This window comes from Trachemys scripta, chromosome 7 (assembly GCF_013100865.1).
Source record: "Trachemys scripta elegans isolate TJP31775 chromosome 7, CAS_Tse_1.0, whole genome shotgun sequence".
Lineage (NCBI taxonomy): Eukaryota > Metazoa > Chordata > Testudines > Emydidae > Trachemys > Trachemys scripta.
Genome location: NC_048304.1, coordinates 26,508,849 through 26,521,133, shown reverse-complemented (window position 1 = coordinate 26,521,133; position 12,285 = coordinate 26,508,849).

The window sequence follows — 12,285 nt, the reverse complement described above, 5'->3', positions numbered from 1 at the left end:
TAAAGTTCAAGTTGTTCAAATCTATGTACCAAAGGTTTTCTGTGTGCTATTGTTACTTTTAAAATGGTGGTACAATTAACATTAAAATATTCCCAGCTTTTAAATCACTACAGATGATTCCACCAGCACAAATGAAATCTGAAGCATATTGACAACTTCTGTTTCTTTTCCTCTGTAGGAAATTACTGTAGTTTTAGGCATGCTAGTGTTCCACAGAAGTGTACTGTTATGGAAAAATAACTGCTAAATTGACTAACTATGTAGCTGGGAATGGTAATAAGAGTTAAAGGAAATCTACAGAGAAAGTACTCTGTAATTCCCAAACTTTTTGTGTAAGTTTATTTAGTAGAAAGACTAGAGAAAAAAACACTTTTTAAAATTGGGTTTGCAAGGTGTTAATGGTTTGATTAGATAAATGTTTGCTTCCAAAGGTCAGATGCCAGAAGAAATTTTAACATGGTTAAGAAGTGATACAAAATTCTTCCATCCAAGAAAAACATGTTGTTCTTCACACAAATGAAACTATGGAGTATTATATCCTAATGTTACTTTGGTGTATTATTGTATTTCATTTTCTAGACTTCAGGACAGCTCTGTATTATTGTGCTATATTAATCGCTATACATACATTTATTTTTAAAATGCTTAGAAGGAAATTGCCAAACTATGTTTCATAATTTGAACTTTTTAACTCAGTACTGTTTGTAATAATTCCATGTAAGTTTGAAGCTGAAATCTGTTTCCTCCCTGAATTTATTTTGTCTGCACTGCATATGCATATTGGTTTATTAGTATAGGGCATTCTCATGAATTCGGAGCTGCTGGAATAGATTTTTTTATCAGCACTGAATTAAATTAGTTACACTGCCTAACAGCTGCAGGATCAGGCCCTAAATACAAAAATCAATATACCTTTTGCAAACAAGTGGGACCGAAAAGCAGATTGAAATTTAGCATCTACCAGCCTTAGCAACGTCCCTTTGAATTGTACCTCTATGCAATTTAAGAAACAGCATTTAGCTGAGTAGTTTAGACACTTGCCAAGGTCAATTTGACAGTCTAAAGACAAATGTTTCCCATTATTTGAGTTATTTTATATATAGGGCTTGATTTTTTCACCCTTGATTATGCTGAATAGTATTTTAGTGCATGAGTAGTACTATGGACTTCTGTGTGGAGCAAAGTACTACTCAACAACATAAAGGTTTGGCCCATTATTATTATTTTTTTGAGATTTTTGGAAGATATTAATGAATTTTTTAAAAAATATTTCTATTCATTTTAGCCAGCCAGGTACTATTGATACCTCTAAGACCTGATTATCCTATAAATTATACAGTATATTTCTTGTCAAGGGGCTACCGGTTTAACACCTCTGAAAATGTTTAAATTAAGTTAGACTAACATGTTATAGATGCATTGTTTGTAAAGGGTTTGTAAGCTAGTCACATTCAAAGCATTCCTCCTTCTCAGCAGGATATTATATTCTATAATCTGTTTACACATTGGGGTCAAATTCTGCCCTCCATTTGCATCTGCACAATTCCACTGAAATAAATGGGAAAGGCAGATGAAAAGGCAGGGAAAATTTAACCCTACATCCTTTTTACTTTTTTCTCACAGATGAGAAAACTTCACATAGCGTTGTTGTTCTCTGGAAAAACTATTAATTAAAGATCAAATGAATCACTAACACAACTTCATTGATTTAACAATTGCATTACACCAGGGATGAATCTAACCCCACTGCATTTTGTTGGTCTCCTTTTATAAGCCACATTATGTCACTCAGTTTGCATGCAAAAGTATCACTACTATTATTTAATTACTTTGTTTTTGTAACACAAACTACCAGATTCAGTTGCGTGTAACCAGCAAATTTGGCCGAATCAACGTTGTGCACTCCAATCCAAATATTTTTTACTTTGTTTCGGCACACATAATTGCATGTGATTTATAGTTGTGTACAGAATTTTATGATAAAACCTCATTAATCACAAATTCATCAATGCAGCAAAAATATAGCTAGGCAAACATGGTGTAACATTACAAACATAAGACATGTTTTAGGATGGAAAGAGGCCAGGATCCCCATCTTCATCTATCCCTTAACGTTTCATAAATGACTAAGTCATCATATCAGTGGTTTTCACATGGAAATATAAACACCACTGGAATTCCATACACTATAAATGACTATGACTCTAGTACTTAGAATTACCAAGAGTACTGTGACTCTTGAGTGCTGTATTCAATATCAATTCAAGAAAGAAAACAACCCAGGCAGTTGTGCTAGCATGGTCTAATGGATAGGGCATTAGATTGGGATTCAGGAGACCTCAGTTCTGCACTACTGACCTGCTGTATAACTTTACAGGCAAGTCACTTCTTGTTGCCTTTGTTTCCCCTTCCGCCCCTTTTCTGTTTTGAAATCTTTCAAGGTCTTAGGGGCAGGGACTGTGTGTACAGTGTCTAGCACAATGAGGCCCTGATCATAATTGGGGCCTCTATGACCGACTGTAAGAGAAATTAAAATAAATAATATAAGATGTGAGCCAAATTCTGCCTCCTTCACATAATTTTAAATCTGAAGTCAGTGGATTTACTCTAGATTCTAGATTTTTAAATCTAATGGAGCATCTCATGCTATTGATTTTAAGCCAAATTCTATTACAAATTGATGGCACACTGGGCTCAAAGAACCACATCTATGTCATTGTTTTTAATGGCTTGCAGTTAAGAATCAGACAAGCTATTTTGAAGGACCAAATTATATCCTGTGGCACATTGTATGCTGAGAATAGTTTGCTGGTTTGACAAGTGATAAAAGACTGAAAAATCATGCAGTACACGTCCAAATCCTTACCCTGGCAAACCTCACATTGGCTTCAACAGGGATCTTGTTTCTGTAAAGACTGAAGGATTTGGCCCATTTTGAACAAGCTAGTGGTTAACATCGAACACTAGCAACCCAAGCCAGTCCATCTAACATAGGTACTTATGTGTTTCCCATCGCCACAATATTTTAGCACTGTAGATATACTGAAACATACTTGCGCTAGCCCTCATCAAGCTAGCTAAAACTAGAGTGTAACCACAGCTGTGTGAGCAGTGGGATGGGCTAGCTGCCTTAAATGCACGCTGAGAGCCTCAGATGGGTATGTACTCAGGGCTGCTAGCCCCTCCCACAGTTACCATCATCCTCCCTTCTTTCCAGTGCTTTGTTACATGCCCTTCTTATGTCTTGTCTTTAATATTCCAAATCTGCTTTGGGCAAGGAGTGACTCTATGTGTTTGTAAATAGCCTAGCACAATAGGGTCCCAATCCTGATTGTGGCCTCTGGGCACCATTATAATACAAATTAAAAAGATTGGACTTGTTATAGACACATTGAGAATAAGTCTTCTACAGTCATTTAATTACAATTACCTCAAGCTTTGGAACAAATTTGGGAACAGACACATTCTTGATGGGATCTGGATACCAAATTTCCATGTCCAAACCCTTTTGCCCTTACTTTTTCTTTTCTTTTTCCTTTCTGCAGCCATGCTACACCCTAATTAAGCATTTTTTAAAGAAACTCTTGAAGGTTTCTCTAGTACTCTGCTCTATTTGTATCAGGTGTTAATACTGATCTAAAGAGCAGATTACATCATTTAAACCTGAGAATATGGCTGGGGTACGGGCTACACAGTATGTTAGCCTTCCATACTTAAAATGGACTCTTGATATGTGTGTTCACTGTAAGAAATTGGAATCTGCCTTCTTATGCAACTTGTTGAGCCGCTTGAGTCAGATCTTGTAAACTTCATCCCTCCTTCCTGTTCAACAAATAAACCTTGTGGTTGTGGAACTGGATATTGATCCAGTTTCCATCCGGAGTTTTGTGGTGACTACAGTCCTCACAAATCCTCATTCTACTATCAGATTTAGGAACAACATGCAATCAGGGTAACCCATGCTCTAACTCAACAGGTGAAGTTATTTCTTGCTTCTATAGTTCTTCTGAGTGTCTTTTTTTGGATTCTTGCACAGTGTAAGGCACATGATCAACCTTAAATAATTTTGGTTTGGTATTTTTAATCAGGTATAATTTTTCTTGTATGTCTTATACTAAACCTATGCAGGAATCAAAAACTGATTCATATTTTCCATTTCCACTGGTTCTTTCACGTGATGTAAAGTACACCAATCCAGCTTTGTCATTTTTAATCCAGTTTTTACCAATTAGTGAAGCAACCTTTCCTTCTTTAACAACTAATTAAACTGTAAACAAACACATCAGTACTTTATATTGACTCAGAACATCCCAGTAACCATATTTCCATTTGACTATATTTTTGCATCACTTTTTACAGGTACAATATGCTTCAATTCCTCTGAAATTAACATTAGCAAATTTGTTTGTATTTTAATTTCAAAGTTACAGATGCTGGACCAGATGCTCAGCTACTGTGAGTTGATATTGCCAATTTATATTCGTTGAGGATCTAGCCCACTGGATCAATTTCTATCCTCATATTTACATCATTTAGATTGGCCTAATAAGGAACATTGGAGTCCATTTAGTCATGCGCCACAAACACCTGAGTATGATCACAAGTCATCTAGTAATAGGCAGGTAAGTTTTTGTGACAGGTTGCTCCTAATTTACATAGCTGGTAAGTATTTTCAGGCTGACAGGTGACAATTACTTTCTTTAATTGAATTTCTCTCTCTGCTATTGTGCATACGAACAGGCCCTGCATTCAGCTTATTGACAGAACATTGCTCTGAATGATGTGATGTTACCAAGTAAGAGAAACTCGACTTCTTCCGGCTTCCTGGGTCTAGTGACTCCTCAGACCAGAAGAAAACAGGACTAGGGGGTCCCTTCCTTTACATGATCTGTAGGCAAAGGTAATCTTATTGAACTGGCAGGCTGCGCTCACTGTAGCATCCAGGTGGTGACTCCATGTCTGGTTTGCTGGAGGAAAAGGGGTTCTCACCCCCTTTAAAGGGAGCACTCCCCCTTACAATAGGTAGTAGAGGAGGAAGGAGGGAAGTTTACAGGAATGGAGCAGGGAAGGAGATACGAGCAGGAAGCAGCTGGAACACGTTGGGGGAAGGCACTGCCCTTTGACCTGACTGGAAAAGTATGTGGGGGTATTTATGGCCTGTGCAGTCCCAGAAAAGTCCTCTCTTATGAGGAGTGCGTGGGCAGCACCCAATCACTCACCCACTCTCCAAAAGGACTAGGTTTCCTCATGACCCACGGTGGGCATTATGCTAGTCATCCTTTTCTATGGGGGCTGTGAAGAAGTTTTTTTTATCTTACTGCCAGATTGGCTGAAGTGGGTTTTTCTTTTCTTTTCCCCACTGCAGGTCTAAAGGCCCAGTGAGGTAAAGTAGGGGGGTTAGGTTATAATGTTGAAACATAGTATGTAAAACTTGTGGCAGATGTCCAGGGCAGGTACTCAGTATGGATAAAATAGATTGGAAAAGGATTTTAATGAAAGCATCCCCTAAAGAAGTTGAAGAAGGGGTGGGGGGGAAGCTCCTGTGTCCCATACCGTGGGAAGTGACCTTTTCTTATTTCTAGCCCCCTTTTAATGGAGCTGAGGAAGGGAGGTTCAGGGCTTCTACATCTAGTACAGTGGGGAGCCGATCCCCCTTCTTTTATAGCCCCCTTTCACCTATCGCAAGAAGAGGGGGGAAGGGTGGTTGGGGATTGTGTGGAAATGATGACCTGCACTATACAATTTATTGCTGAGAACCTCCAGATATTTTAGGCTACTAAAGTTGTGGCCTAATTAAACCACATTCATTGCCACCTGTCTATTTTTTCAGTGTGGCTGGACAAGTTCCTGTTTGTAGACACGAACATCAGTGCGATATCCACTGCTCCTTCCAGCTTGGATTCTTCACTCAGTCACATCTCTTTATAACTGGATGTCTGACTCCAAACACAAAGTGATGCCTGAGGGCTTTTCACAGATGTTTCATGGCTCTTCCGTTTCTTCAGTGAAACTTATATCTCTTAGGTAGGAAGCTTTTGTGGTGAACATAGTGCTGAGCACTTCAATCAAGTTCTCAAAGTCTGTCTCAAGTGGTTCTTGATGAAAACAAAACTTTCAGGGCTGAAACTGTTTCTCTTTCAAACATAATTAGATTAAAATATGGCATTAAAAAACTGCATTGTAGTACAACCTGCATCTTGGAATTGATGATCAAGTGATGATCATTGACATCCCTGCTTTTTGAGAGCATCTTCTTTACTCACAAAAACATCCACACTCTCTGATCAGCTTATATATTAATTTTTGACCACTTTCAGAGCCTTTGGCATTTATATTACAATGATGAAAGTTCAGAATGAGTTGAGAGAGACTAAACCTCTGCTTTCTCCCACTTCCACTGGCTTTCGGCTCTTAACAGTGGGATGTCTATTCCTCACTAATATCAGAACAAGCTTTCAATGTGAAAGGTTCCTTTCCTAATTCCTTCAGACTTTCTGTGAGCAAGGATGAAACTGGCTTTTGAAATATATAAGGATGTTATAGTTGATTCTTCTCAGGGGTCTGTCATATGATATTAGCAGTTATCTAGTCATATTAGTGTCAAAATGTGCTGGCAATACATTTAACTTTACTAGTACCATATGAGTGTCTATTCATGTTAACATACAACCTGTGACTCAAGTGGCTGAAAATGAACAGGGTATAATGGAAAAAACTGCTAATGATTTTAGATTTTCATTGTTGCAATTATGTTAGTAAAGGAATAATATCCTTCACCACATAACAACTTGTATGCACGCTGTGTGGTGATGTGGTCATGTGTGCTTTTTTTAAACCATGCCTGCACCTCTTTTGTGTCCCCATTCTTTTATAATCCAGGTATTCTTGTCCCTCTCCCCAAATCCCCCTAGATCCATTCAAATCCCTCTCTACATCTGATTTGTGGGCCAAGTTTTCATTGCAGCTCAGAAGTAAAACATGTCTGCTTACTCTACCTAATAACATTACATTTTTCATTTGTACTCACTTAAGCCTATTTTATTAATAGAGCCATATATGTTTAGTCATTGTGGGGGATTACTAGTAGATATTCCAATAAATAATTGTTCATTTTAAGGATAAAGCAAGCAGAAATTTGCTTCCAAAGCATTTTCATCAGTGTACTGACAACTTACTGTTGATACCTTTTAATTACATAAGGCTTTCTTCTAGAGATTTATCCTTAAATCTCTTGATAATCCCAGCAAAATGTTGATGTCAAATAATGGACCACTCCCTCTACAATACAATAATATACCCCTGTCAAGGAAACTATCTAAATTATTCCAATCCCTTTTTTGTTTGGGTTACATGCCTTTCTCCAAAGATGGAAAAGGCAAAATTCAACTAAAGCACTTTGCTCTGCAATTTCCTCTTATAAATATTTTATTCAGACTCACAACTGAACATGTTTTCTGAAAGGGGGATAAATTTACTTACAAAAGCTCAAAATGGGGCACTTACAAAAAGATTTGAAATCTGTAGTCATTTAAAATTAACCAAAATACAATGTACGTAAAGTTTTTTAAGATGTAATTTTGAACATCAGCAATTATCAATATTCTAGAGCTGCTCTGTGAAATTAAAAAGAAAAGAAAATAAACTTGGGTGTGAACATTCAGTTGATCTGGGCATTAGGCAAAGTGCCATCCATTAAAGACCCACGGAGGTTTTGTCCACATTTTTCTGATTGAATACTATTCTCATAGTCAGTCAGAATGCAGTACAAGTTGCCAGAAACCATTCATCAGATCCTTGCAGAAAAGCCAGTCAGCTAGGGCTGTAGGCCTAGAGCCAGGCTGTCAAGTTTTGGGCTTGCAGCCAGTCTGTCATGGTCTGAGGCTGGTAGCCAAGCAGTAACTTTGATGTTTAAGGGGTTAGCCAACTGGTATGTGAGGGTGGCCTATCAGCTCAGAACTAATATACCACACTCAAAGGTCATGAGTTCTGAAACTAATCTGGCTGTTATAGTATCTCTAATAAAAACTGAAGTAGACATTTTATATTGTAAAAAATGTTCAAATTATTTCAGTATTTGTTTTGATTAAAATTTCCATTACACATGCTTTTCATTATGCAACTCAATTAGTATAGAAAAGATTTTCTGTTTTAAAATGTTCAAATGAGCATAATTGTTCAACTTAGAAAGATTACAATGCTTTTATTTAATTAACACTGCAATAAATACTTCATTCTGTAATGAACCCCATCCTTTTAGGCCATTAACCATTCAATAAATGTACAGTATGGAAGGTACTTTATGGGGAAAAGATAAATAAAGCTATTTAAATCAATGTGCAACAGCTATGATGGTAAGCAGCAAATTATAGCTTTTTGTTTCTCATCCACTAGAGTTGTACCTCGATTACAAACATATGGAACTGCAATAAACACTAAACATTTCAATTGCAGTTTTGAACATAAGCTACACTACGCTCTTTCAAATTCTGCAAAACAAAAATGCACTCTGAAGTGATGGCATCTTACAAACAAAAGAAGAAATTAACAACACCTATATATAGAGAGAGAGAGAGAGCGCGCTTCTTTGGTTGGTATAACCAAACAAACTGTTGTCAGAATTTTCAGATTTAGAGCTAGATCTTTTATTTCTAAACAGTAGTGGGGGGAAGGAGAGGGCGGGGAAAGACTAATAAAACTCTATACTATTAAATAATTTACCACAGTAATAGGGCCGGAAAAAAATCCCTTCACAATACTGAAGCATGGAGCATCCACATCAGAACAATCTATTGCATGAATTAATGTTGTACTGAAATGATACTTTGAACCTGCTACTGTAAATGCACCCCTATGCAACATTAGGAATACTGTACATACTAATTCTCTTCAGTTCCTCTGCTCAAATTACATTAGCTATTGGTATGCTCTCCTCTTGAGCAATGTAATTGGTATGCTGTCCTTTTGAGCAAGAGTAAAAAGTCAGAGGTAAAAATTGAACTATGCAAGATTTTAAATACTGCTGAAATTCAAATGTAAAGCAAAATCATGTAGTCCTGGCAGTTCAGGGGGAGATTTGAATGAATAAAGAGGGAAGGCCCTAACAGACAAGGTGTTAAATGCCTTCTAATTCTATCCAAGTCAATGGAACCTGAGGGCTCTCAGCACTTTGTAGGAGATTCTCAGCATTTTAATTATCCAGCCGTGGCTAGACTCCAGGACTTGGTCCTAAATTTGTAAGGCTTAAAGGCACTAGTAAGATTTAAGAGTCATTTAAGGGAAATTCCACTCTGTTGTATTTCGTGTCATTGCACTATCATATACAACAACGTAAAATGTGGGGACAAAACTATTGGAGCTTAAAAATGGAGGCTCAGCCAAAAACCTCATTGAGCTGAAGCTTGCCAAAAATGGCAGCATAACCACTAACTAAATCTAATTTGTGAACTTCACAGAAAGAAGGCCTCTTTGTCAAATTGTGATATCATTTAGGAATATGGATACATCCAAGTTTTTGGGGGACAAAAGATTTTATTGTTTGATTAGCCAAACCATCCTTTTTGCTAATCCAGGTTCAACAATCTGGAGCCTTAAAATTAAAAACAAAACAAAAATCAAAACAAACAAAAAAAAACATTACGGTTCTTTTAAAACACATTTTAAGTTTTTGAATGTTTTAACAACATAGCATGCTTGTATGGCTCCCACTGGAGTCCCTTATTATGTTGCACTCTTAAATTATTAGAAAGTTAAATTAAGCTGCACAAACATGTATTATATATTTAGATATTCCTTGTTATCCGGAATCACCTAACAAACTTCTTGAGAAATGTTACACAACACTGTATTTCTCCACTAATATTTGAAGTATTTGTTCCAACCTGAAAAGAATCTATTTACTTTATATAGAAATAAAATATAATATTTCTTTGAATTTTATGCCATCCTGTATAATTTGAAAACTGCTAAGTAAAGAAAAATCAATAATTAAATGTTAGAAAAGCTAAGACTACAGTTTAAAAACAGAAAATCCTGCAGCAACTTCTTTCAATGTAAAGTGTTTTTAAGACCTTTTAACTACAACTGAAAACAAGTAAACATTTAAAATTAATTTTCTCAGGAAGTTTAGCCACCTGTTTTTGTATATTTTGTGGAAAGGGGAAAAAAACTATATTCCTGTTATGCAAAAATAAATTGTATAGTTTGCAGATATTTTATTAAAAGAGTAACTTTTTAAATCCAACAGTGAGATTTCACACAAGGAGTCTCTTCTTCTTCTTCTTCAAGGATGTTTTAAATAATATGCTTGTTTTTAAACTCTATTGGTTTACAATTAAAAAGGAGCAAAATACTTTGACATATTATAGTCTTGCCAATGAAAGTGTTAAAATCAGGTAAAAGCTCAGTATGCTACTTCTGGTCTGTTGCCTCACATAATTTCATTAGCTCATAGCACTTAAAACATAATGGATTAGATTGTGGGTTCCGTAGACATTTAGGACCAAAGTAGTATCACACTCTTTTGATAGTCTCCTGTATATCAATGGAGCTTGTCTCACAGTAAGATGTTTAGGTCTGGGCAACTAACTCTGGGGTTTAGATGCCTAAGTCCCACTTATTTGGCTCTACGAAACTCCTACTGAGGAGCCTAAACTCTCTCTGGCCCAATGACTATTTAAGTATTTACCCACAGTGGAACAGTCTTTTAGGGATAACGGGGGAGAGAGCACATGCCCGACTCTGTAGTCCAGTGGTTAGGGTACTGACCTGGGATACCCAGGGTCCAGTCCCCCTGCTCCAATCACTCGTTCATTATTTATCCAATGGCGGCTGTTCAAGCCACTGAAGACAGGTAAAAACAATGAGGAGTACTTGTGGCACCTTAGAGACTAACAAATTTATTTGGGCATAAGCTTTTGTGGGCTAATACCCACTTCGTCAGATGCATGGAGTGGAAAATACAGTAGGAAGATATATATACATAATACATAAAAAGATGGGAGTTGCCTTACCCAGTGGGGGGGTCAGTTCTAATGAGACAATTCAATTAAAGTGGACTGAAGTGTCTTGTTAGAACTGACTCCCCCCACTGGGTAAGGCAACTCCCATCTTTTCATGTATTGTGTATATATATCTTCCTACTGTATTTTCCACTCCATGCATCTGATGAAGTGGGTTTTAGCCCATGAAAGCTTAAGCCAAATAAATTTGTTAGGGCATGTCTATACTACCCACCAGATCAGCGGGCAGTGATCGATCCAGTGGGGGTTGATTTATTGTGTCTAGTCTAGATGTGATAAATCGACGCCCGAGCGCTCTCCCATTGACTCCTGTACTCCACTGCTGCAAGAGGTGCAGGCAGAGTCGACGGGGGAGTGGCAGCAGTTGACTCACTGCAGTGAAAACGCCACAGTGAGTAGATCTAATGTCGACTTCAGCTACATTATTCATGTAGCTGCAGTTGCGTAACTTAGATCGATTCCCTCCCACCCCCAAGTGTAGATGAGGCCTAAGGTGCCACAAGTACTCCTCGTTGTTTTTGCTGATACAGACTAACACAGCTACCACTCTGAAAACTGTCACCATGAAGACAGGTAGTGAAACATTCTTCTGCTTGCATGTGTGGGATCTTCTTGGTGTTCTCCCCCTCCTTCTTGTCACCGTCACTGTTGCTGTCCGGTTCTGCTGTTTCTCATGCCAATGCAATTATCTCATGGTCATTAAGAAGAGGGGGTCCAGTCTCGTATTTTTCTGTGTTTAGATGTTCCTCTTGTTCCTCTATGGTAATATCCAAAAACTGTTGCTCTTCAGAAAAAAATTAGTTGATTCATTTCCATTTGATCATTGTTTTCTGAATTATCTCATTCAGTGTTACCAATACATGGCTAAAGTGCATTCCACCAGCATTTCGAAGACTCAGAGCCAGTCTCACTCCAGGACTCGGCACACAGGGTAGACAGCATCTTTTGATTGAAAGCTGTTTACGAAAAATCTGTATAAGATTTAAATTGCATTGATGCCAGTAATAATCACCATAAGAGGTTTCACTTGTATCGATATTTCATGTTTTCCAGAATACCTCAGTCCTTTGGCTGAATGAGGTTTATGACATTTGGTGGCAAAAACAAACACCAAATGCTTCCATCTTCCGTCAATAGGTTTTAATGGCAGGGTGAGATGGAGCATTATCCATCAGCAGCACAGCTAAGACAGGAGAAGATTTTGACATAAGGTAGTCTTTCACAAGTGGAACAAAGTGTTTCAAAAACCAGTTGAAGAAAATGTCTT